This window comes from Bos mutus, chromosome 6 (assembly GCF_027580195.1).
Source record: "Bos mutus isolate GX-2022 chromosome 6, NWIPB_WYAK_1.1, whole genome shotgun sequence".
NCBI classification, from domain to species: Eukaryota; Metazoa; Chordata; class Mammalia; order Artiodactyla; family Bovidae; genus Bos; species Bos mutus.
In genome coordinates, this window is record NC_091622.1 from 40,865,093 (window position 1) to 40,892,915 (window position 27,823).

At 38.6% G+C, this 27,823-nt stretch overlaps 1 long non-coding RNA gene across 2 annotated transcripts; it reads left to right on the forward strand.

Annotated features, from left to right (window-relative positions):
• Positions 1 to 1,558: 1,558 nt before the first annotated feature.
• LOC138988294 (uncharacterized) lies at positions 1,559 to 26,458 on the forward strand. 2 transcript variants are annotated; one of them, XR_011464608.1, is made up of 5 exons: positions 1,559 to 1,735; positions 3,290 to 3,360; positions 4,178 to 4,225; positions 5,720 to 5,841; positions 26,169 to 26,458. It is a non-coding gene; the product is annotated as an uncharacterized lncRNA (long non-coding RNA). The 2 variants fall into 2 exon arrangements; XR_011464607.1 differs by lacking the exon at positions 5,720 to 5,841.
• The last annotated feature ends 1,365 nt before the right edge of the window (positions 26,459 to 27,823 follow it).

Here is a 27,823-nt window from a genome sequence, read left to right on the forward strand (position 1 = left end):
GCTGACATTATATCATATTTGTAAATACCAGTTAAACATTTAGTTATTTATATTTTGCAATTATCTTGTTTTCTGCAGCAAAAATATTGTTTCAGATTTCAAGTTTCAAATATCTTAACAAGTTTTTGAAAAGTTCTTCAGTCCAAGGCCTGTGATTATGTTTACTGAATAAAATAGCCTGGGTACTTCTACACTTGATATGAAACCCAGATGCCATAAAGAAAATTACTGATAAATATGATTATATAGAAACATAAAACTGATAGATTTGAACACATAAAAATTTAAAACAGCTATAATACACACACAAAAATACTCTATACAAAAGTAAACCGTAAACTGGGAAACATACTCACCTACCTAGCACAGATAAGAGCTAGCATTCTTAATATTTAAAACAAACAAAAGAGTTAATAAATCAATCCAAAAGAGCACAGGCAAAAGAATTAGAAGAATCAAATATGTTGCCTATGTTTCTAGTCTGGGACAACACATACATGTTGGTGATATTATTTCTAAAATAAGGAACCAGAAGAAGGAAGAGCAGGAGTTTTTGGAGGGGAACAAGAACAGAAAACTATAGAAGGGTAGAAATAATATTTGTTTGGGAGATGATAAATATGTGGTGCTGGGATTATCTATACTGATAAGGTCACCAGGGAAGTAAAATTGGAATCTGAAAAAAAACATGCCATACACATTCCTATCTTCATTTTTACTGTATTATGTGACTTTTTGAAGACATATATTTTGGGTTTGATATTTTTAGCAATTTTTCTGGATACTCTGTTAAATATATTTATACCACAGGACTACCCAAAAAGCCTAAGGTAGTCTCCATTACCATGCTGGAGAAATATGTTTGAAAGAGACATACAGATTATTGAAAATTCCTAATTGTGTCCTTACCAGTAAACACATTTATGTTGCTGTGAAATAAGCCACTGAACAGAACTGAAGAGGCAAAAATTGTTAACGTCTGCTATTAAATTTCCACTTGTATTTTTTACTACAATTTATATTCATCCACTTTGTTTTTGTTGTTATTATTGATCACTGAGCATGTTTTATTAATTACTGTTTTACATAATCTGTACTGGGGTTTCCTCTCCCTATAAACAGGCTTTTATCCTTCCACATAGCTCTTTTAAAAGCACCGTTATCAAGTCTGCTTATAATGACTGTCCTTTGCCACACCTGCCTTATCTCTTCACCAAACTTTCGATAAACTACTGCAGAGAGCCTGCATCAGAATTACCTGGAGGGCTTGTTAGAACACATACTGCAAGGTGCCACCCCCACAGGAGTGATTGGTAGTTTGGGAGCAATCGAGGCTGGGAATCTAAATTTCCTAACAGGTTCCCAGGTGATGCTGATACTGCTGATCTAGGACCTCACTTTGAAACTCAGGGCTCTACCAGAGTGCTGTGTGTCTCGTGCCTCGAACCGATTGCATATGTTCACAGCTAGAGGCACTTAACTCACATGTGTTGATTTTGCGCCCTGTAAGTAGGCAGGAATACAGGCCTTTCATTGGTTCACGGTCCGTATGTGTCACGTGACGTAAACGTAACAGAGCAATTTGGTGTGGGTAGCAGAGCTGAGCCTTTGCTGAGTTTTCCAACTCCCAATACATCCTGCTTTCCTAGATTCCTTGCGGGACGTGCTATTTCCTGTGGAACCAGGACACGGACTTCCCTTGCTAAGGTTCCTTCTGGAAGCTGAAGATGAGCAGGTAAGTTCACTTCCCATATCTAGGAATCTGCTTGGTTGCCGTCTGGACATTTGTGACAGAGTTGGTTTTCCTGCGCTGACTTCTTTCGTTGCCCCTTGTTAAGGACCTTGAAGTTTGCCTTTTTGTGCAGGTGAGTCTAATGTCCTGGGCCTGGCATTCCCCAGACTGACTTCAAGCACCCCAGGTTACCTTCTCTGCTTTTCAAACATGGATTATTTATTCAGTTGAACAATGTTGTTGCTATTTCTATGACTGCTGCCCATTTGTTCCCTCTCTTGATTTCTGTATGAGTTTCCAGACCCCTCAACCCCCAGCTCTGTCTCCCACATGCTCTGAGACTCAGAGTGAGCATTCTGTTTTGGTCTTTTTCCTCCGTGAATGATTGTTTTTTTCTGGTAAAATCGTGCACCTTGGCTGGAAGGTTCTAATGCCACCTACACGCATGATTTAGATCTAAGTAAGTCAACTATATCATTTTTCCGTTTTGAACCTGGGTCAACATGGTCTGTGGGCTTGCTAGGCAAAGTGTAGTCTGAGGATCAGGCTTTCAGGCTGTTAGGGAAGCTTGTTAGAAATGCAGAGCCTCGTGCCCCACTTCCTATGTGTTGAGTTAGAATCCAAGGTGTAACAAGAGCCCCAGGTGATTGTCATGCGCATTGAAAAGAACTGATTTATAGGATGAACTCCTCCTACCTGTGACTAATTGTGACTCTCAGCATTACCAATCACTATATTTTCCGACTTGGTCACGCCACAGATGTAAGTTTACAAAACCATGCTCGGTGAGTTTCCCACTGACAGTGTGAACTACCACCAATAACCTATGATTCTGCAGAAATCCAAAATGTCTCTGTGTACATCTCACACTTGTTGTTTCTTGGTGTATCTTTTGCACAAGGCCTTTTCAACTATGTCAGTAAATTCCTTCATGCTTTTGGCCATGATTTGATGTGGGTGTGGATGACAGGCAGCCCAAGGGTCCCGGGTGCTTGAGTACCACTCCAGTTCAACAATACATTTTAGGTTCTTAATGTAATGCTGGCCCACAGTAGGTGACCATCCAGACCTCTCTCATCAGCATTTATTATGAAGAAGGTGTTGAAAATAGATCAGGCTGGGTGGACTTAGGTTGTGGTGTTCACCAGAGCTTCTGTGGTGGGTGAGGCCAGCAGTGCTGGGGCTGTCGGGTAAGTCTGGTTCAGGTACCTATGAAGTCAGTGCTTCTGCTCTGGGTGCTGATGTGCATGTGGTCTTGTGTGTGTCCTCCAAGAGTAGAATCTCGATTGCCCCATCCTATGGAGTTCCTGAAGTCAAGCCCTGCTGGTCTTCAAAACCAAATACTCTGGGGAATTCTCCTCCTGAGGCCAGACTCCTAGGCTGGGGAGCTTAACATGGGAATCAGAGCTCTCTCACCCTGTGGGAGAACTTCTGCAATATAATTGGTCTCCAGTTTGTGGGTCACCCAACTGTTTGGTATGGGAATTTATTATATAAGTGCGTCTCTCCTACTGTTTTGTTGTGGTTTGTGCCTTTACACACACACTTTTTTGCTAGGTATCTGTGTGTGTGTGTATAAAATCGATGGTTGTTCAGCAGTTGTGATTTTCCTGTGCTCATGAGAGGAGGTAAGTTCAAAATCCTTCTACTCTGCCATTTAGTCCCTTCTCTTTTTTCAGAATTTAGAATTAAAATATATCTAATCTTTACAGTTGGTGGACACAATCATATTTATTTCACTTTACTACAAAATATAAGCAATAAAATGATTTTGATTAATTACTCTATATCCTGAGTATATTCAGAAATTAGAACAGTTTCATAATAAGTTTGTTTATGTCTCACCTGGTTTCAAAAAGGGATGTGAAAAGGCTTATCTAGCCAAGGAAAAGTCATTTGAAGCTTTAAAAGAATATTGACTTTGGCATTTGTTTTCTTGAGGCCTTCTTTTTGAAGAATTGACATGCTATGAAGAAAATTTTGTTAGTTTTTTGTTTGTGTGGTTTTTTTTTTGTCCAGAAAATATTCCTAGTCAGTGCATAATTACCTTTCAAAAGTACAAGAATACATTGTAAACTAATGGATTTCCTTAACAATGAACCCTCTCTATGTACTTTGTTGTGTTTTCCATCACAGCCTTTAAGAAAAAGAAGATAGCTATTTCTAAAAATTCCTCACAGTATAAACCCCATTTCCTTTCTATGTTAAAAATATAGTCAAAATAATATTGTTAATCATATAAATATACATGAAGCAGTCTAAAAATGAATCCGAATTTTTGAATTGAATTTATGAGTCTCTGCCTATAAGGTTTTGGTTAATAAAAAAAAAAAAGAAAGGCAATTATCCTCACATTCTGTCAAGTCGAGGGCCAAGTTTCAGTATTCTCCAGGATCAGTCTCAAGTTTCAGGTCCATAAATCTTTTAAATTTTGCTTTAAATCAGCATCCGTTGCTGGATCTTGGCAGCCCAGAGGTGGAAACTGGCTCAAAGGTATGTTTTTCTTGGCTATCACACCTTTCTTCTTCATCCTCCTCCTCATCTTACTTGCTTTAGGGAGATGTATACTCTGCAGTTCACACTTACTAAATTACTTATTTCCATGTTTCTCCTGGATACTTTGGACAGGAAGAAGGGAAAGCTTAATGTTGAAGTCAAAGACGCTTGGGTCAGATGTCGTAGTTTGCAACCTTCCTCCAGTACTGGTTAACTGTTTCACTCACTTTTGAATGCTCCAGTTTCTCCATCTATAAAATTAGTATAATAGTCCTGGCTTCAGTTGCATATAGGTAGGACTGGGTGCAGTGCTCCTTACAAATGCCTCAAACATTATCTGGCATGTAAAGATGCTCAAGAAGTGTTAGCCATTATTCTTATCTGCTCCCTGAAATTTGCATCTATAAACCATCCTACAGAGGACTTTACCCAGAGAGGGCCAATAAGACCGTTAATATTAGAAAATGTTAACTCTTTTTATGGTCTGGCTCCTAAAAAGATTTGAGTTGTAATTGCACCAAAGTTTACTTTATCAAAAGAACTAAGTACAGCTTTTAAAGTGGCTGTGACCTCAAACACTGAAGTCTCTCGAATTGTGTTATTCTACTTCTCTTTCCTTTTGTCCCACTTGTAAGTGATTCATGTTCTAAAAATCACAAAAGTATTAAAGAATGAACTATATTAATAAGTAAAATGTATAAGAAAGTATAAGAAATAATTCTTGTATATGTTATTTACCCTCACCTACTTTATTGTAATGGATAATAGTAATAATAGCAAGCATTTATTGAGCTAAAGTGCTAAACACTATATGTGTGTGTGTGTGAAATCTCACTGAATCTTCTCAGTTGCTCTTTGATTCTTTGACATTTGTTCTCTTTCCTTTTTAATCTGCTTTTTGAAAATTAAATAGAGACTAAGAGAAGCAACTTGCTCAAGACCACACAGTACTTGGTGAGAACTTGCTTACTAGCTAGTGAGTGGTGAAGCCCTTGTTTTGATGCTTGTCCATCTGATTCCATGTTTTCTCCTCTTATACTCATGTTTCCAGTCCCTCTGATCCTTGGGTGTTGCACTCTGAAGACTGTCCCATCCCTGCAGCCCTCCCTAATCCATTTACTACCCAGTTGGATACACTCAAGTTGTAGCTCTGAGCCCTCTCCTGAGCATTATGTCAGGCTTGCTTTCTGGTCCAAAGTCCCCACCACTGTGAATAAAAACAGTGCTTCTCAAGCCTTGCCCTAGCCATGGGGGCCTGACTTTTCAGGATAAATGTATCTACAGTGAACCAGGAGTGTTTGTCACCCTGCTTTTATCACCAACAGCACTAGCATTAGGAAATTCACCAGGTGCCTACATTTTTCATCTGTAAAATAAAAATCCACATTATGCTTACAAGTTATATAGCTCTTCTGGAAATGAGAAAATTGAACTTTTCAAATTCTTGGTTGCAAGCTGTGCTGTAAAACATCATTACTGATTTTTTGATAGGTACTTTCTGGTCTTTGCAATTCAAAGGTGATGGTTTTGACTGTCATCACTCTCCATGTGAACAGCAGGCGCACAGAGGGACCAAAGTTTGAGGTAGCCCTGTCTCTCACCTGAGGGCTGAGGTAAAATGTTTTCTTTGGGAGCAGAAGTGCATAATTAGGAATTGTCTCCATTCTGTCTTCATATTATTTAGGAACCTGTAAGGATATAGTGACAGAGACCCTAAATGCTGTTACACTGGTTTCCCAAATCAGAAAGTACTCATGGCTCAAAGTACTCTCCTGTTGGCCACCATTTTGAGACCAGAGACTAGATACCTGATGAGATGTGAGTGGTTTTGGTTGTGGTGGCTGGGAGGATGAGGTGGGGCTAGGTTTGCATGGCAGGAGTTACTCATCTTTAGACCAAAAAAATGTGACCCCCATTAGACTTCTATGTCTTGATGATGCTTCTTTTGCAATTCTCATTGTTAACATTAATTTAAATAACATTATAAGTATTATACCCTTAATTGGACTTTTGCCTCCAAACACGTTACATCCATAGTTACTTATACATGAAATTTTTTTTTATGTATTCATTTTTCTACCTATCAATGCATTCAACCTTATGTTATTAAATAGACATTTATCTAGAGCCTGTTAAGTGCTAGGTGCTGGGAGATTAAAGCCGCATGGTTTCTGTCAAAAGATATATATTACTAATTCATGAAAGGCAGAATACTATTATATAATGTGATGAGAGTTATAACAGTGATGGGTAGAAATTGTTCTGAGAAAAACCATTTGGACAGAGTACTCATGTGTGTGTGTTAGTCACTCAGTCATGTTCAACTCTCTGTGACGCCATGGTCTGTAGCTTTCCAGGCTTCCCTGTCCATGGAATTCTCTAGGTAAGAATACTGAAGCGGGTAGCCATTCCCTTCTCCAGGGGATCTTCCTGACCCAGGGATCGAACCTGGGTCTCCTGCACTACAAGCAGATTCTTTACTGTCTGACCCACCAGGGAAGCACTTTCACTCATATATAGGAACCATCAATAACATGTGTTGGCTTCAACAACATATAATCCACAGGTTGTAGATGGAAGGATTTTAAGATAGTACCTATTATAAACTTAATTTTCACAATATAACATGTATTTTATATGATAGGAATGAATGAATACATGAATAACAAGCAAATGCATCCATGTTATGGGAAAGGAAGATACCAGAGAAAACTAAAGAGAATCTCAATAATTGTATAAGCAAGTAGATTGTGAAGTGTGAAGGGACACTAACCAAATTAACTGCAATAAAAAATAACGAGGGAGGGGACATGTGTATCAGTTCAGTCAGTTCAGTCAGTCGTGTCTGACTCTTTGCAACCCCATGAATCACAGCACGCCAGGCCTCCCTGTCCCTCACCAACTCCCGGAGTTCACTCAAACTCATGTCCATCGAGTTGGTGATGCCATCCAGCCATCTCATCCTCTGTCGTCCCCTTCTCCTCCTGCCCCCAATCCCTCCCAGCATCAGGGTCTTTTCCAATGAGTCAACTCTTTGCATGAGGTGGCCAAAGTACTGGACTTTCAGCTTTAGCATCAGTCCTTCCAAAGAACACCCAGGACTGATCTCCTTTAGAATGGACTGGTTGGATCTCCTTGCAGTCCAAGGGACTCTCAAGAGTCTTCTCCAACACCACAGTTCAAAAGCATCAATTCTTTGGCACTCAGCTCTCTCCACAGTCCAACTCTCACATCCATACATGACCACTGGAAAAACCATAGCCTTGACTAGACAGACCTTTCTTGGTAAAGTAATGTCTCTGCTTTTGAATATGCTATCTAGGTTGGTCTTAACTTTCCTTCCAAGGAGTAAGTGTCTTAATTTCATGGCTGCAGTCACCATCTGCAGTGATTTTGGAGCCCCCCCAAAAAGTTTGACACTGTTTCCACTGTTTCACCATCTATTTCCCGTGAAGTGATGGGACCGGATGCCATGATCTTCATTTTCTGAATGTTGAGCTTTAAGCCAACTTTTTAACTCTCCTCTCTTACTTTCTTCAAGAGCCTTTTTAGTTCCTCTTCACTTTCTGCCATAATTTGATATATGGCAAAAACCAACATGATACTGTAAAGTAATTATCCTTCGATACAAATAAATTTTTAAAAGTTTTTGTTGAATTAAATAACATTAGACAATGAGAATCATATAAATTAAAGGTGGATGATTTTATAGTATGAAGAGTGCTATTGGTCAGGGGCATTTATCTTGGGAGGTGGGAAAAATGTATGTGTTGGACTTTGAGGGTGTGAAGCTTTTGCAAAGGACCAAGTCAGGAAAGGACATTGTGAGTGGATGTAAGATAGCACAGCAAAGGAAGATGGTGGGTAATTAATTATACACTGAATTTGGCAGAAGTGCCAGGATGAAGGGAGCTGGAAGGTAGTTTGTACCAAAGGAGAAAGGACTGTTCTCCCAAGGGTTTGGACTTTATGGTGAGTAACAGGAGAAAGTTCAAGTGCTTGGGGCCAAGAACCATCATGACTCTCTCTAAAGTTCAAATACACCAATAAATACTATGTTTATTTTCCACATTATATTGAGAAAAATTAAACCCTTTCCTCAAGCAGTTGTATTTTCTCAATCATATTTAGGTTTGACTGATTTGAAACGATCTGCAATTTGTTTCTTACTCTATTTTGTTCTTTCACCCAACAGCTATTTATTCTGTTTTTGTTGGTGTTATTAACCTTGGCAGTGAACATTTATCTAAAACACCTTCAGAATATAAATTACTCAGATTAGCAATAATTTGAAGCCTGGAGATCTGGATAATGTATTTGTGTTCATTAAGGAAATACTCATACCTCAGTTTTAACTAGCTCATATCCATCATACTCAAGAAGACCCACATTCTGAAATATCTGAAATTACAGATGTTAATTTTTATGCAGATTATCCTGTTATTTTTCTCATGTTGACCATTCTGCCCGAGCCTAGCCTCAGTGATTGGTGTAAAATACCTAACTATATTCGTGTTCTCAAAGGTTGCTTGACCATTCTATCATGAATAGACAGTCCTTTGATATAAGCAATAAATTTGAGGCTTAGGAATTAAATTTTCCACACATAGCAAGAGAAATGTAGTCACCATCTCTCTCAATGCTTAAATGCACCTTCAAAGTACAAGGTTTAAATGTGTTGGTGAATACTTTATGCTCAGCCAGCTAACGCAGAGGTGACAAGGAAGGAACATGGTCTGGCAAAGAGTCACCCCTTTCTCAACGTGTTAAAGCACTCCAGCTCACAACTGGCAGGGGATGCTACATTACAATGCAATTATCATGAATCCTTCCATATTTCAGCCATTCATGCAACTGTGTCTACCTCATATGGAAATCTCCCTTGTAGCCTTGTCTTTAGAAGAGAAAGCAAAGCCAGAGGGAAAACAAGGAACTCCTTGAGGTTTGAGAGCTCAAGCTTCTGAGAGTCATGGCCAGGGCACTACAATGAGAGAGAGTTTATAAGTACGTGGGCTGGGTAGCTCAAGAAAAGTGATGTAAGGTATGTTACATAGCTAGCCCTTGAACTACAAAAGATTGATTTTATCATGAGGTTGAGGAAAATCCCACTTTTGCTCTCCAGTACATAAGCCTTAACTCTAGAGGTGAGGAGGGGAAAAGATCAGTCCCAATTCCACTGTCCCTGGTATTTACCCGAGGGTGGGGGAATGAGAATTAGAGAGAGGGGAGAGATGGTTACAGTTGACTCTATCTCAATCATTTCTCAGATAAAACACACATACAAATATTCAGTCTTACTTTGGCTGAGTGACCCTAAAGTGGACTGGGGAAGGGGATTCATCACCTGGCTTTTTATACCAATTTTATCCTCCTGGTACCTTGTATACCCACTCTATCCTACCTTGTTTTGTTTTAACTACATCATTTAATTATCTGCCTATATCTGTTTTATTCTTTTTGTCAGGGTCTTAGCCAAGCATTGTTCTGTATACTAGAAACCTCATAAAATCGGACATATTTCTTGCCCTTTCAAAAGAGCTCAAAAGAAAGTAGTAACGAAAGATGGTGATACTCAAAGTCAAGGCTGGGCCAGGATATTCATTTCTAGAAAAGTCAGGCATTTTATATTCAGAAGCATTTTATAACTTGCAGAGTATTTACCATTACTAAAAGGTTGTCATGAAAACATCCCCCAACCAGGGCCAGCTGTATGAGAAACTAGACACATCATGAAAATACTGGGCTCCAGAAAGAGCTTGCAGTACTGGAAACACACCTCTGTAGGAATTCATTTCAAAAGAAGACGCAGAGCTACATTTTACCTGTCAGGAAAATTTTAAGTCTACATATGCAAAGTCAAGGCTGTTAGCCGCCTGTAAACACCGAGTCTACTGGGAACATTCACAATCCTGACATCTTTCCATGTCTGCTGCATTTGATCTGAGATAGCAAAAATGCCAGCAAGTCCCCAAAGACTCCATATATAAGCAGGCTTGTAGCTATTGTTTGTAATTGGCAGAGATCTGAAATCAAAACATTTTTAACCCTAAACACCTCCTCCGGGGCTGAGATAAAATGCCATTTCAAACTGGTCAGCCTGGGTGTTGTAAAGAAGGCCAGATTTGAATTCAGAAAGATGTGAGTTTGAATCCAGGCTCCTTTACTGCCAGTATGAGAATGTGTAAGGCCCACTTTGATTGGGGTAGCGGTACCTGCTGAGCTTAGGGTGATGAATGGAAACAGTATATAAGAGAGTATTATTAGAATAACTAGAATTTTAGAAGTTTTCAGTAAAGAAAAAACATGGTGAATTACAGTAGCAGTGGTCTGACTAAACAATACAAAAGAATAAAGCTCATATTTGTGGTTAAAGCTGCTTCTCCTAGTGATATCTAAAATTATTTGTAATTAAATAAAGCATGTCTAATATACATGCATTAACGAAATGTATCCAAAGGAAGATTAGGCAAAATATATAATAAGACACATACTGTACGCCAGGACCTGTTCTAAATAATTTACATGTATTAACCATTTTTATTAAGTCTAATTATTATTTTCATAAGACACATACTATAAGCCAGGATCTGGCCTAAATAATTTACATATGTTAATTCAACCATTTTTACTAAGTCCATTATTATTTAAATATTATCTTCACTTTGCAGCTGCGGATACTAACCCTCAGTAAGGTTAAATAATTGGATCAACATTACACAGGTAGTCAATGCTGTGGTCAAGTAGACTGAAACAGTCTAGTACTAGAGCCTGTGCATTTACTAATGGTATTATACTTCCTTTACCATTCCTAAATAAGGTGACAACTTCTTCTAAAGAAGAAAGGAGCACTATATAGGGTCAATTTAATTATGATCCTTATCCTGTCGTTTTAAGATGAAACGAAAAACTGATAAAATACTCTAGTGTCTGTGTGGTTAATTGGTGAAATACTGTAGGATAATCTGTATGTGGGAGAAGGCAATGGCACCCCACTCCAGTACTCTTGCCTGGAAAATCCCATGGACGGAGGAGCCTGGTAGGCTGCAGTCCATGGGGTCACACAGAGTCGGACACGACTGAAGTGACTTAGCAGCAGCAATCTGTATGTGCTCCAGATTATATATTAAGATAAGAGTGTAAACTTGGAATGTTTAAGAACAGTCTTCATTTGCCTATCCACCCACTCATCCATCAATCCATCCATTCTGGTTGTAGAAAAATGATGCAGAACAAAGTTTTAAGCTGGTTAGACTTCACTTCTAGTTCCACTTTTACCACTCACTAATTGTTTGACCTTGAGAAAGCAAGATTATCTGATTGAGTCTTTCCTAAAGTATTCTTCAATGGGGTATTATGAGAATCAATGATACAATGTTTTAGCCCTCTAAGCACAGTATATGGTACAAAATTAAACTCAATAAATGATGGTTATTAATATTAGTATTCAGAATTTTATATGTTCTGAGCCTATAAAGATGAATAAAACACACTTCTTACCCTCTACAAGATCTAGTGTTTTAATAGGGACATGACATAAGTGTGATAAATGTGGAATGGTAAATTCTATGAGGGTTTAGGTACAGAGGAGTTAGGAATGGAAAAAATGATTAATAATTTGAAATTTTATAATGTGTCAAGCATTGAGATAAGTGCATAGGCCGTTCACTTGCCATCTTCTTTAATTCTCTTGATGACCCTAAGAAATAAGAACTATTATCTCTGTTCTACAAATGAAGAAAATAAGTTTAGAGAAATGAAGTTATCTGCCCAGAGTATATACTCAGGAGAAAAGAGTGGAGACCTTAACCCAAGTTATCTCTAACATGAAAAATGAAGCCTTTAAGCTGAGTCTTCAATGATGGCCAGGTATTCTTGAGCACACAGGTATTCTTGAGCACACCAGTAGCAAAGGATATTCAAGGCACTGGAAGCAGTAAGAAAAATGGCGAAAGGAAATCAAACTGTGTGATGTATTTAGAAACTTTGGGTAATTCAGTGTTCACTTGAGGACTACTTATTAAGGGTCTGTGATGTGCCAGGGGCTGTTTTAGATGCTGGATATATGAAGCCTAAGAGACACAGGCTGAAATTCCTATTTGGACTTTATTCCTTTGGAGAAAGATACCCAAAGTAACACGTACTCACATAAGTTCTTTACAAAGTAAAATATAAAAATACAGTAAACTGTAAAACCTCTGTTCTAATTACTGTTGAGAAAAATGAAGCAGGAAAGAGGTCCAAGTATGCTGACAGCAGGAAATATTTCTGATTTTCAGGAGACAGGGAAGGCTTAGTGAAGCAGAGATATGAGTGTTGCAGGAACCAAATCATGAAGGATCTTCTACACCAGGCTCAGAGGTTTGGACTTTGTCCTTTTGAAATGGGTGTCTTTAAAAAAAAAAAAAAAAGGGACTGGAATGAGCTTCACGATGGTGAGAATGTGGCTGAATTTGAGGCGTTTATAGGGTTGGAAGAAATGAGAGGGTGAAGGAGAGAATATTCCAAGGAAGAATGTCAACACGTCACGGTTTCATGAATTTATTGGAGATGAGCTGAAATGAGAATGAGTTTGGTGTATGAGAAACCAGTAGATAACAGGCCATTCTGGGGAAAGCCTGGATCAGAGGAACTACATCTGGAGGACTCTGCAGTTAGCTTCCTGGGAAACTGAGCATGATACCTAACTTCTCTTCCTCTAGTCACCCCTTACAAAAGTTAGGGATAATACAGCCCCTCCCTCATAAAAAGAGTTACACTAAATAATACAGATGAAATATTACTTTTGTGCCTGCTGCTGCTACTGTTGCTAAGTCACTTCAGTCGTGTCTGACTTGGTGTGACCCCATAGACGGCAGCCCACCAGGCTTCCCCGTCCCTGGGATTCTCCAGGCAAAAATACTGGAGTGGGTTGCCATTTCCTTCTCCAACACATGAAAGTGAAAAGTGAAAGCGAAGCCGCTCAGTCGTGTCCAACCCTCAGCGACCCCATGGACTGCAGCCTTCCAGGCTCCTCCATTCATAGGATTTTCCAGGCAAGAGTACTGGAGTGGGGTGCCATTGCCTTCTCCGACTTTTGTGCCTGGTACACAGTAAATTTTCACAAAAGGTTAGCTGTTACTATATGCAGTATCTTGGGAGCTGGGAGGGTATAGCAGAGATTGGCCCCAGGTTTAGGGATTGTTATGGAAGGAAATATGATTGAAAGTACTGTGATTTCAGGAGGCTGATTATATTACATAAATCTAAATATTCATCTCTAATATGAAAATTCATAATCTAAAAGGCCAAGGCTTATAACAGTTTAATGTAGACTAACCCTTGAGATAATACAAAGGTCAAAATAGCTCTAATAAAATTTAATAATTAGGAAGTTTGAGCTTTGGAAATGGAAAGATATATGAGTAACTCAAAAAAAGTGTCATTTTAAATAAATGCAATGTCTATCTCCATACTGCTGCCAAATTTTCATTTTTTTATGAATTCAAATAGGCTAGGAACAAACTTCAGTGCTTCAGAAGAATGTCTGATTGATGGTCATTTCTCTGTAATGAGAGTTATTTGAATGTGACAGCAGGCACCAATGTGTTGGATTCAGCAAGAAGAACATGCATTGTACCATCACCTGTCTTGGAAGGGGTCTTCACATTTGCCAGAAACCCAAATGATAAATAGAATCTTAGTCTCACCTATCACAACAATAAATTGCTACCTACGTGTATCTTAATTTTATCTTAAAATTACGTTTCTTTAAAGTCAATGTCTGCTTAATGAATCAAATTGGACAGAGTTCTTTTTTTTTTTTTTTTTTTTGAGATTTCCAGCTCAGTAGAAATAAATACCTTGCTTTCCCCAGAAACTGCCTCAGATATCACTCAGTTCTGGTTATGCATTAAAGATCACAGCAAGTAGGCTTTTAAAATGTAATCATAAAGTTCTGTTTAGGGCTACTTGTCTGCCACTAAAAGTAGGAAGAGAAACTGATTTGGTTTTATGATAACAGATTTAACTCTCAGTATTAAGAATTTTTGTCAAAAGTGATGTTGGATTGTAGTAAATTCATGAAATGTCACCCTTTGATCACAAAGAAAACTACAAGGAATTTGAACTAAACAAATCTTAAGGGGCCACCAGAGGAACAACTAGATGGCAGTTATCAGGCAGAGATCAGCTTTTATGTTCAGTTCTCAAAATAAATACCAGCTCTCCCAAAATGTTAAGGAGTAAATATGACAGCTTTAATCAAGTTTGCAAAATAAATTTCATTCTCAAGTTGACAGGTTCCTGGGTATAAGGGACACTTAACTTCTGAAAATTGTACTTTGTATGGTTGTGTTGAGAAGACTCAGTTTAAGTGAATTCAAGCCTACCAGATTATTGGGCATAACAAGTAATTTAAACATAATTTCTCCATTAATTAGTCTTAATGTATTGAATAAAATGGTTCATTAAACAGATTATATTGAAGAGCAATTCTCTTGGTAGCAAATACATCTGTGAGAACATCCTTAAAATACAAAGATGTGATATAAGAAATTTTTGGTGAAATTTTAGAAAGTAGAGATAGAACAGCTGGTTTAATACAACTTGTAGTCAGAATGGTCTGGGGAACCTAGACGCTTGTATGATGAACATCTAGTGTTTGGTTCTTTTCAGCATATATATACTTTTCTTTTGAGAACAGATGCTGGGTTATCCTTTGGGGAACTGCCTCAATCCCATGACATTGCACACTCATGTTATCTTGGTATCAGTGTGACTTAAGAGAAAGATCAAGGGATACAAGGCCAGAAGACTGAGATCCATGGCCAGGCTCTGGTTCAGTGTAACTCTGGGCAAGTCATGTAATCTTTATGAGGGTCTGGTTTCTCATTTTTAGCATGAAACCAATACTATTAATAGTACTGATATAAATACTTTTCAGGATTATGTTAAGGATTACATAAGTCAGTCATGAAAAAGCATTGCTGCACAGATATTAAAAATACCCAGGGGGTGCTTGCTAATGTAGTTCAGTGTGACCAACCTTGACTGGCAAGCTTATTACAAGGTTAAAAAAATACGAAAGCAACAATTAGTGCATTTTACAGTATGTACATGATACCTTAATCGATTGTTGTGTAAACAGCTTATTTTCATCTGGGAGTTGCCTTTTCATTATTGACATGAGGATAATAAATGTATCTTATGTAAAATGAGGCATCCCATTCATGCCCATTTGTCATTCCCCACAAATCAGATTGACACTTGGGAGACATCGGTCACCCCAGGTGTACTGTGTTGGCTTTCGCTTCTTTGGAGTGGAGTGCAGCCTGGTGAGGGGCTTGAGCAGAGAGCCCCAGGCTGCTCACCATGAAGGTCTAGTGAGCACGATCATGGATATTTTTGTGGAGTTATTTATGCCATCAAGGCTAATTCTGTTTTCCTTTTGTAAGTGAGATAGAACCACTTGCCCATGACGTGTTTACCTCAGGATTGTACAGTACCCTAATGACAGAAGAAATACTGCTTATTTTATATTCATTTTTTTCCCCTTAAACATCGTACATACAAAAGAAGTGGCACAGAATTCAGAGGTAATGGGGAACCAGAAGCACTTAGTGTGTTAATTTAAGGAGTGTGTATAAACTTCATGCAGATTGAAATGTCCCAACAGCTTGCAAATGGGTTGTTCATGTATTCAAGGCAGCAGTTCTGAAGGTACATTAGTCATAAAGACCACAGAATGTAGCTTTTTATGTTTGTTGTTCGCTTTCACAGTCTGTCCCACCCTGAGTCTCATAGTCTAAAAGGGTGGTACACGGGTGCCTGATTGCCTCCAAGAATGTCTGTGGGAACTGAGCCCCTCCGAGTGGAATAAGAATAGGGCTTCGAAGTAAAAATAGCCTGCGCTGAAATACCAGTTCACCACTTCTGAACTAGGGTGGCCTATTGCTCTTTGGCCATTACTTTTTATTTTCTGATCCTGAGTTTCTTATCTGTAAGCTGAAGGACTAACAATGCTCTCAGCACAGCGGTAAAAATAACATGGGAAATGTATGCAAAGGGCTTCTTTGGTCCAGTGTAGAGAATTTTATTAACTGAATTAAATAAGAGTTATTAGTATTGACCTTCACAATAAGAGTGCGGGGCAGTTGAAAAAGTCTCGCATTCCAAAGGTATTTCACCCGCTGAGTCATATCTCCCCCTGAGAGAGAAAGGATTCTAAAACCAAGAAGTTTACCACAGTGTCTCATCTCCTGGTTGTTCAGTTGCTCAGTCGTGTCTGACTTTTTGTGACCCCACGGACTGCAGCACACCAGGCTCCCCTGTCTATCACCAACTCTTGGAGCTTACTCAAACTCATGTCCATCGAGTCTGTGATGCCATCCAACCATCTCATCCTCTGTCGTCCCCTTCTCCTCCTGCCTTCAATCTTTCCCAACATCAGGGTCTTTTCCAATGAGTCAGCTCTTCACATCAGGTGGCCAAAGTATTGGAGCTTCAGCTTCAGCATCAGTCCTTCCAATGACTATTCAGGACCGATTTCCTTTAGGATTGACTGGTTGGATCTCCTTGCAGTCCAAGGGACTCCAAAAGAGTCTTCTCCAACACCAGAATTGAAAAGCATCAATTCTTCGGCACTCAGGTTTATTTAAGGTCCAACTCTCACATCCATACATGACTACTGGAAAACCCACAGCTTTGACTAGACAAACCTTTGTCAGCGTTTTAATACACTGTCTAGGTTTGTCATAGTTTTTCTTCCAAGGAGCAAGCTCTTTTACTTTCATGGCTGGAAATCATCTCCTGGAAATCAGTCTGATTCTTCATGCTTCTGTTCAGGAATATCTTAATACCTCAGGGAAAAAATTTTGTGTACTTTTCACTAAAAGTACAGATATATCTTCTCTCCAAATTATTGTACCATTTATTTTTTCTTCTTTCAAAACTTTTGTTATAGGTAAAAATTCATTTTAAAGGACTTTGAGATAATGAAAAGGAGGCTTCCCTAGTGGTTCAGATGGTAAATAATCTGAGCCAGCAGTTCACATTCTTTACCATCTGGTAAAGACCTGGGTTTTACTATCTGCAGGAGACCAGGGTTCCATCCCTGGGTTGGGAAGATCCCCTGGAGATGGGAATGGCAACCCATTCCAGGAGTTTGAGATAATGACATTGCCAAAAAATCTCCACTTGCACAATTTTGCTAAAACTAGATTACTTCTTCCCACACAGCAACATGTTACTTTTCCCTAAGGTAGAAATGCTTCCCTACCTTCAAAATGAAACTGAGGATCTGAGGACAGGATTATGCAAGTTTTTTCAGATTCATGTCCAGCTTGGATGCTAGATCATACAAAGCATTTCTCCAATCCTTTCCACCTATCTATCTGTAGTTTCTCAAACACAGCCTGGTCTTTCAGGAATCCCTGCCTTTTCAAACAGTTTTCCTTCTGGCCATTTGTCCTTCCACCACCTCACCTGGCTCGCCAGTTACGGCCTGTCCTTCAAAATCACTTCCTCAGTAAACTGTGTTCTGAGTGTCCCCGCCTGCCTCATCTTGCTGGACTTCTGGCTCTTCCTCTCTTTCCCTAAGCCTTCCCTGCAGACCTGCACCATTCAGCTTATTTCTGTGTTAGATTTGCCTCTTTGCCTCCCTCCCCTCAGTGTGTTCATTCATGCCTAAAGAACAGGTGTGTGTCTTTATCTCCTCACAGGGCCAGGAGCACAGTGAGACTCAGTAATTATTCCTGTTTGGCCCTGTGGTTTACATCCAAGCAAAGCTGTTGTAGGCAACATTAACACTGAGAAATGCCGGAGTAACTGAATAAACGCATACAGCAGATTACTATATCCACAGCAGAAGAGGTTATTTTAAGAACCACTGCTTGTTTTGCGTCTAAGATGGAATAGCAAACGTAATTTCTTTACCATCAAAAGAAGCTACCTTCCAAGATAGGAGAGCCTCTATTTTTTAAAGAAAGGAATTAAATTAGAGGAAGCATTTGCATTTGCACATTAGTCTTCTCTGAATATGCATGGCTGGTTGAATTCTGTCTGACACCTTCACAGAACTCCCTCAAGTAAGCTTTCCATTACTAAATAAATTGCATCCATTCTAATTAAAGATATGCAGAATACTACCCAGACAGAAGAAGTAAGATAGACTGGAAAGCTAGAGCTTCCATGGTAACCCTGCCAGGGACAATGTAATTGATTCATATGGTCCCTTTGCCACGTATTGATTCCATGCCAACGAGCCTTAAAAACTGTCCATCATTTCACAGAGCTATTTATAGATGAAGTCCACCTGTGACAAATGTGACAGAAATACAGGGATAATTACTAAAAGGAATAATTAAAAAATTCCTGCTTTCTAGCTCCCCTCTCCATTAATTATCAACAAGGTTTAAGTAATCATATAGTAAGTATAAGGATACTTTATGGAAATAAAATATTTGTATTAGATCCTTTTGTACAAAGAATCTGCTGAAGGAGGAAAAGAAATAAAAACTCAAGTCTGATGTTACAAGCACCACATCACTGCACAGAATTGGTACCTCATTCTGCCTTATTGTTGGTTGTTAGCATTCAGGTTTATCAAGCAACTTGTCAGAATATTAACCACACATAAAAGGAAGTGATAAATTAATGCCACATGGACACAAAGATTCAGAAACTGAGACAAAGCTACAGTGGCACGATCAGTTTTCATGCCCTTGAAAGCACATCACGACTCCTCTGGTTGGGGTCCTGGTGAGAGAGAGAAGTGAGTTGTGCACTGTCCATTTATTTCTATAAACCAGACTTCTAAATTATAATACCTCACAGTCCCAGAATTCAGTGTGATGGCTGAACTTGCCAATAGCACCCAAGGCTGAGCAATTGGTTTTCACTCCCATCACTGAGAGATGGGAGTTTGTGGTGGTAGCGATGGAGTGGTGATGATATTTGTTGTTTGAACAGGAAAACACTGGTATCAATAGCCTGGTTTAACTAGCTTGTTCAGACATTTGCTCCAAGTATTCAACATGCTTTAAACTTGATCTTGAATTGCTGCCTGGGTTATACTTGCTAGTAATAGTAAATTCCTAAAGATGATTGCCAAATTACCACATAATTATTTTACCTTAAACCTAGTAGAAACTCAGATTGAGCTCTTTCAGCTGTTTTTTGAAAATTTTCTTAAGATTTCAGACTTTCATATATTTTACTCCTTGGTTAATGAAAAAAGTTAGTGCTATTTATTTTATTTTTTTATTTTTGCTTTTTTTTATTGGAGTATATTTGCTTTACAGTGTTAGTTTCTGCAGTACAATAAAGTGAATCAACTGTATATACACATAGACCCCCTCCTCTTGAATCTCTCTCCCGTTCCCACCATCCACCTCTCTAGGTTATCACAGAGCATGGAGCTGAGCCCCTGTGCTATAGCTTCCTACTAGCTATCTGTTTTACACATGGTAGAGTATATGTGTCAATAGTACTCTCCCAATTTGTCTGATCTTCCCTTTCCCCTCAAGTGTCCACATGTCTATTCTATGTCTGTGTGTCTATTCCTGCCCTGCGAATGGGTTCATCTGTACCATTTTTTTCTAGATTCCATATATATATATGTTAATATATGATTATTTGTTTTTCTGTTTGACTTCATTCTGTATGGAACCCACTCTGTATGACAGACTCTAGGTCCATCCACATCAAATGACCTAACATCCACTGCAAATGACCTTACTTTGTTCCTTTTTATGGCTGAGTAATATTCCATGGGATTCCGTGGTGGCTCAGCTGGTTAAGAATCCACCTGCAATGCAGGAGACCTGGATTTGATCCCTGGGTTGGGAAGATCCCCTGGAGAAGGGAAAGGCTACCCATTCCAGTATTGTGGCCTGGAGAATTCCATGGGCTGTATAATCCATGGGGTTGCAAAGACTCAGACACGACTGAGTAACTTTCACCATTCTCTCCCTCTCTCTCTCTCTGTCTCTATCTAGTTTTATACAAATAGCCGGGACATGGAAGCAACCTAATGGACATTTAGGTTGCTTCCATGTCCCGGCTATTGTAAATAGTGCTGCAGTGAACACTGAGGTACATGTGTCTTTTTGAATTATGATTTTTTCAGGGTAGATACCTAGTAGTGGGATTGCTGAGTCATATGGTACTTCTATTTTTAGTTTTTTAAGGAACCTCCATACTGTTCTCCATAGTGGCTGTATCAATTTACATTCCTACCAACAATACAAGAGTGTTCCTTCTTCTCCACACTCTCTCCAGCATTTATTGTTTGTAGATTTTTTGATAATGGCCATCTGACCAGTGTGAGGTGATACCTCATGGTATTTTTGATTTGCATTTATCTCTAACAGTGAGCAATGTTGAGCATCTTTTCATGTGTTTGTTGGCCATCTATATGTCTTCTTTGGAGAAATGTCTGTTTAGATCTTCTGCCCATTTTTTGATTGAGTTATTTTTTTGTTATTGAGCTGCATGAGCTGCATATATATTTTGGAGGTTAATCCTTTGTCAGTTGCTTCATTTGCAAATATTTTCTCCCATTCTGAGGGTTGTCTTTTCTTCTTGTTTATATTTTTCTTTGCTGTGCAAAAACTTTAAAGTTTAGGTTCCATTTATTTGTTTTTGTGTTTTCTTTTATTTTCATTATTCTAGAAGGTGGGCCACTTTTGATGCCTTATTTTCTAGTATATCTGGGTATCTACAGCCATAATAAATTCCTCTAATAAAAATACTCCAAAGGATGCATTAAAAAAATTATTGTACAATATTATCTCTTAGTGGCAGTGATGGAAGTCAGTTCTCTCCTTTTAGAGGATGTGGGTATAGAGTCTGCATCAGTTGAGTCTAGATTCTATAAACTGAAAGTCAAGGCTCTTTCCAAAAGTTGGCCTGTGATTTCCTGTCTTTCCTCTTATTTTTGTTTGACAGAATGGCTCTTTTGCATTTTTACCTTTTGAAATACTACCAAGTATTTATTAATCACCTGAAACCATCTGTCCTTGCCCCTCTAGATTACATTTGATCAGGTCACATCTTCAACCCTCATAGCATTTAGAAATAATTTCCAGATATCTCTTCAGATGAATTGCCTTGTATTATCCTTAAGAGTTTATAAAGATTTAGCCTTATTGATCTCTATAGTCTTTAAATTTTCTTAAATTTAGAAATGTAGCAAACTACTTGTGTACATACTACACAGCTGCCCATGTAATATTTATTAACAATTTTTTAATCTTTTTCAAGATATAAAACAATACGTATAGTTGAAATCATTCTTTTTTCCTTTCCTCCTGTCTAATTTCTTCCCCCTTTCTACTCTTCCCATAGGTAAGACCACTCGATGAATTTATGGTTTATCCTTATAATCCATTTTTCATCTGTATAGATATGTGTCTATGAATATATAGTACTTTGAGAGGTTTCTTGATTCATAGAGATTCTATCAGATTAGTAATAGTGTATATATTATTTTTGGTGTTCAACTTTGAGATTTCTAGAATCTTTAGATTATCAGTCTGCCACATTCTTTTTAACTGCTGAATAGTGTCATTGTATGAATTTTAGGAATTTTCCACAGTATCATTGGCTCTATCTTCAAAATGTATATACAGAATCCATCTACTTCTCGCCATCTCTACTGTTATCACACTGGACCAATCTAATCTGCATTATTAAACATTCTTTTAACTAGTCTATCTGTGACCTCCTTGGAAGACTCAGCGAAACCTACTCTCAAGGTAGTCAGAGGTATTCTTTTAAAACGTAAGTCATATTGTGTCACTCACCTATTCAAAATCCTCAAGTGACTTTGCCTTTCACTGACACTTCAGCAGCAGACACTTCAAAAAATGCTGCATTGAGTCTCCTTTTATTGTTATCTAGGGTCAAATTCCAATAGAGGAAATTCTGCTTATTGACACTGAGTCACACATTTTTTCAATATTACTACATTCGTCCTTGCTAATTTCTAAGTGGTTATACCAATTTATGATCACACCAACAATACATAAACCATTTTTATGCTTTCGTAACACCCTGGCATACAGCCTTGTACACAGCAGATGTAAATACTTAACTATTTCCTCCTTTAAGGGACAGTTCTTCAACACCCACCCAACCTTAACTCTTCTTCTATAATCCACTCAGAAGGATCATACTTGAGCTTCTGTGAAAATTTTGTAAATACTTTTACTATTGCATCTGCATTTCATATCATAATATGTATTTCTACTTCCTCTTCCCCCTCCTACGTATAGATCTATTTGACCACAGGGACAGGGTCTTCATTGCATCATAGTACCTAAGAAGAGAGAAAGAAAAGTCTCTAATTGCGGATCATCTATGGCCAAGCACAGGGAACTTTCCTTGTACACATAATGCTTTCATATTTATAGTTATTACTGATAACAGATACTGTTATTATTCCCATTGTACAGATGAGACAATGGAGGGCCATGATTTTCTCACTGTTAACAGAATTAGAAGAAGGCAGAGCCTGTGTCGTAAAATTGCCTGACTCTACAACCTAAACTCATCCCATCACACTATGTGCTTCTTATATCTCCTTGTCCAGTATACAGGAGGTGCTTCAGATATAGTTGCTGAATAAATTCCTTAGATGATACTATAAAAATACTGACGGATTCTGTTCTGTTTGCTAAGTCACTTCAGTCGTGTCCAACTCTGTGCGACTCCATAGACAGCAGCCCACCAGGCTCCCCCATCCCTGGGATTCTCCAGGCAAGAACACTGGAGTGGGTTGCCATTTCCTTCTCCAATGCATGAAAGTGAAAAGTGAAAGTGAAGTCGCTCAGTTGTGTCCGACTCTTAGAGACCCCATGGATTGCAGCCTAACAGGCTCCTCCGTCCATGGGATTTTCCAAGCAAGAGTACTGGAGTGGGGTGCCATTGCCTTCTCCATCTGTTCTGTTTAGCCAATATCAAATTTTGTGAATGTTTTATTTACTTTGATCTTAAGTACTTTATTGAGATAGCCTCAACAACTAGAAAAAAATTAGTTTTTCTGTCAGCTCTTCTGTGTGTGTGTGGGGCGGGCGGGCGGTGGTATTGAGGGATTCTGAATATTGCTTCTACATCTAAGGTAAAGTATAGATCACTTTTAATTTGAGGATTTCTTTGATGATTATTGATGAACTGCTTTCCAAGAATGATTCACTGAAATGCTAAGATGGAACATCTTAAAATTTACTCTGACCAAGTTGTTACGAGTGAAGACATTTTTTAACTTGAATTAACAGTTAACGTTTTAGATATAGATTAACCACATATTGTTTACCATACTGGACATATCGATTTCATTCGTATATAATCTCTAAAATCCACTTTTTCCCATCATTCAGTGCCTTCCCCCACTAGTCACATATGTACCATATTCCTGTTTTTGTTGCTGATACACAGATAACATTGATTGACTGGAGGGACAGCCCACTGATTTTTACAGTGCAGAAAGAGGCATTTGATAGACTTGGCAAAAGGCGCCTGTTCTAACCTCAGCCCTCTTAAGCTTTGGATGCAAGCTCGGTGTGTTTGCTCTTCTGCTTCTTTAAGTCTGAGGGTCAAAGCTCTTGTTTACTGGTAGTGAAAGGGGGCTGTGGGTGAGATCTGCCATGTCAGTGTCTACAGATTTGGCAGTGAATTTAAGTAAACAACTAAGAGGTGTTCTGAACATTCATTAATAACTAAATGTCAGCTTGGGGGAAGGTACACGATGTCATTTCTCCCAGCTATCCCACTGGCTTTATTGAAAACCCAGCTTTAAACAATAATTCTCTGCTCTTTTCACTGTCACCCAATTAAGCTTGAAGCTTTTATTTCACTTTTTCAAGATCTCTGTATCTCTTCAGGAGGAAAGAAACACGAAATGGATAGTTTTCATAGCATCACAGGCAGAGAATAGATTTGTAATGATCAGCAATGACACGTGCTATTTTGGGGCTAGATTTGTCATTCATATACATGTGCACTCCAAGTAGAATTTTTCCTTAGCTTTTAAAAGTCCTTAGGATTCTTGGGTGATTCATGTACATAGAAAAGAAATTTACATTATTCTCACTAAGATATTTTAAAGTTACTTAAATTTGTCACTGAAATCACTAAGAATTTTAATTTCATTCATCTTATTTCCCCACCCGACAAAATAAGGAAAAATGTAAACCTAGGGGAAAATCATGTGTCATGTGTAGTAGAGCTTTCTTCTTGAGGATTAGTGCAGGTAAGTTAAATTTTTGAATTCACTAAAGTTGATTTATTCTTAGTTTTAAAATCTTACTTAGATTTCATACTCTCTCCCAAATTAACTACTTATAACCATATCAGAGGGTGCAATGGAATTGAGAGATTGGAGTTTCAATCTTCTTACCATTTTGGAATTACCAATGAGTAAGTTAATGTTTCCATGTCTGCCAGATTTATTTTCTGTTAATAGCTGTTCATTGAGTACCAACTAATTGTTCAAATAGATAAGTCCTAAAGATACAGCAGTGAACAAAAAGAGACCCAGAAACTCCCATGTGGTGTTGACCATCTAGCATGGAGGCATGATTAGTCAAGCACTGACAATTATTAAACATTAATAAGTCAGTTAATAATTGAAAGAATCACAGTGTGTAAAGGGTGAAGGAGAATTAGCTGGAGCTAAGGTAGCCCAGACCAGATGGCACAGCAGTAGTTTGAGGGAAGGGGCGATATTTCAAAAAGTTACCTTAAGGAAATGTTGTGTAACCTTAGATGAATGTAGGATGAGAACATTCCAGGTTCCCATGCAATATTGCTCTTTAGAACATTGGACTTTACTTCCATAACCAGTCGTATCCACAACTAGGTGGTGTTTTGCTTTGGCTATGTCTGTTCATCCTTTCTGGAGTTATTTCTCCATTGATATCCAGTAGCATATTGGGCCCCACTCTAGTACACTTGCCTGGAAAATCCTATGGATGGAGGAGCTTAGTAGGCTGCAGTTCATCGGGTCACTAAGAGTCGGACACAACTGAGTGACTTCACTTTCACTTTTCACTTTCATGCATTGGAGAAGGAAATGGCAACCCACTCCAGTATTCTTACCTGGAGAATTCCATGAACAGAGGAGCCTGACATGCTACAGTCCATGGGGTTGCAAAGACTAAGATACGGCTGAGTGACTAACACTGTAGTTTGTATTGGGCTTCCCTGGTGGGTCAGATGGTGAAGAATCTGCCTGCAATGCAGGAGACCTCCATTCAATCCCTGGGTTGGGAAGATTCCCTGGAGAAGGGAATGATTCCCCATCCCAGTATTCTTGCCTGGAGAGTCTAATGAACAGAGGACCCAGATGGGCTATAGTCTGTGGGGTTGAAAGAGTCAGACAAGACTGAGCAGCTAAGCATGCATGCATAGCTTATACTGACAGATTCAAAGGATGAGTATAATGACTGAAAAGGACCATATGAATAAATTCAACTGAATTCAAAGTAAAAATTAAAATCATAGTGTATCTAGTAGAGTTAATGGGTACATTCTCAGGGTGTGACTAACTGTGAGAGTATATGGTTCAGTCTATTATTCAAAATATAGACCAATGCTCAAACTTTAGAAACCTGCTCTAAAAATGGAGCTAATGGAAGACTTCCGGATTTAGTAACATCTTCACCCACAAGAATCCTTGAATCTTGGTAATAAAAAAGCTTATTGCCACTTAATGTTTATTGAAAAGGAAGCTGAACCTATGGTTCAAACCCCAGATCATCCAGGAATGAATATTCTTGGAGTATATTACCATATACCCTTTGATATAATTATTATTAAGATAATGAAAAAATAAGATAAAATTCATCAACATATACTTATTAAGTACCTACAATGTCCCAGATACTGAGAATACAACAATGACTAGTATGGGCTGAACTGTATCTCCCCAAAACTCATATATTGAAATCTTCACTCCCAGGATCTCCGAATGTGGACTGAATTTGGAGATAGGATGTTAAAAGAGGTAAATAAAGTAAAAGGAGGTTATAAAGGTGGGGCCTAATCCAATGACAGATGTCCTTTTAAGAAGAGGAAATTTGGACACCAAAATAAACACCAGAAACAAATATGACAAGAGAAAGGCCAGTGAAGCTACAAGAAGGCGACCATCCACAATCCAAAGAGAGAGGCCTGAGAAGAAATGAAACCTGCAGACACCTTGATCTTGAACTTCCAGTCTCAGAACGTGATGAAATAAAATTCTATTGTTTAAACCTCCCAATCTGTGCTATCTCATTATGACAGCTTGAGTAAACTAATTACAGTGACAAAGCTGTGGATCTTTCTTCATGCAGTTTACAGTTTCATGGGGAACAGATAAACAAAGACACAGAGAGTAAGTTTCATGATAAGGGGGGGTGCAGGTTGCTATGAAATAACTCATCTTAATTTGGGAGTTAGGGAAGGATCCCTGGATAAACTGATACCCAGGGTGAAGGCTAAGTAGAAGTAACAAAGGCAAGAAAGAGGGTAGCGGTGTGTTTCAGAAAAAGAATACAGACAAGAATGTGTGCAGAGCCCAGAGGACAAGTGGAACACCCGGCATTGCTCCAAGTCCCTCTGTGCGTATTTGCTGATTCTTTTATAGGCTTATCTACTGTACTGTGGTTAAAATATCCTCATACTTCATCCAGATTGATGCAAGTTCCTAAAGTTTGTTTTCACTGATTTCATTCCTGCTCTATATTACCCTGTCCCACCACACCAACCAGAAGAGCCTTCAAAAACCCCAATTAGGTAAGGTCTGCCCTTTTTAAAGAGAGTTGGGGACTTCTCACATTACTCAGAAGTAAATAAATAAATGACTTCTTACCTGTGAAGCTCCTTGTGATCTAGTACATGCCTACCTCTCACACTTTCTTTAATTCCAGTCTCCATCCCTCTTTCCCATCCCAGGCCACACTGGCTTCCTGTCTCTCCACAAGAGCTTGCTGGATTTACTCCTGCCTTAGGAATAAACTTGCTCTTCCCTTTATCTGGAATCCTCTTCCATCAGGTTTTTGCATGTTTATCTCATCTTTCAGGTCTCACCTGAAACATTACACCCTCAGAAAAGTCATCTCTAACTTAACTAACTGCACTTCCCTCCTGCTCTTCCACGGTGATATCCACCATATGACTCTTGTTTATTTCTTTTTTATAGAACTTATATTAAACCATGATAAGTGCTTCCCCTGACTTTCCACTGTCCCTTCTCCCCACACTATAAAACTTCATGGAAAAGGAGACTCATCTATTTATCCACTCCTCTCCTCAGCATAGTTACTGGCACACTGTAATTATTTTTTGAAAATTTTTGAACATTTTTATCGGGGTATAGCTGATTAACAATGTTGTGATAGTTTCAGGTGAACAGTGAAGGAACTCAGCCATGTATATACATGTATCCACTCTCCCCTAAACCCCTCTCCCATCTAGGCTACCACATAACAGAGCAGAGTTCCATGTGCTACACAGTAGGTTCTTGTTGGTTATCCATTTTAAATACAGCAATGGCACACTGTAATTATTAAATACGTGCTTAATGAATAATGTCATTCAAACTCACTCTGATCGTAAATTCACATCATCTGT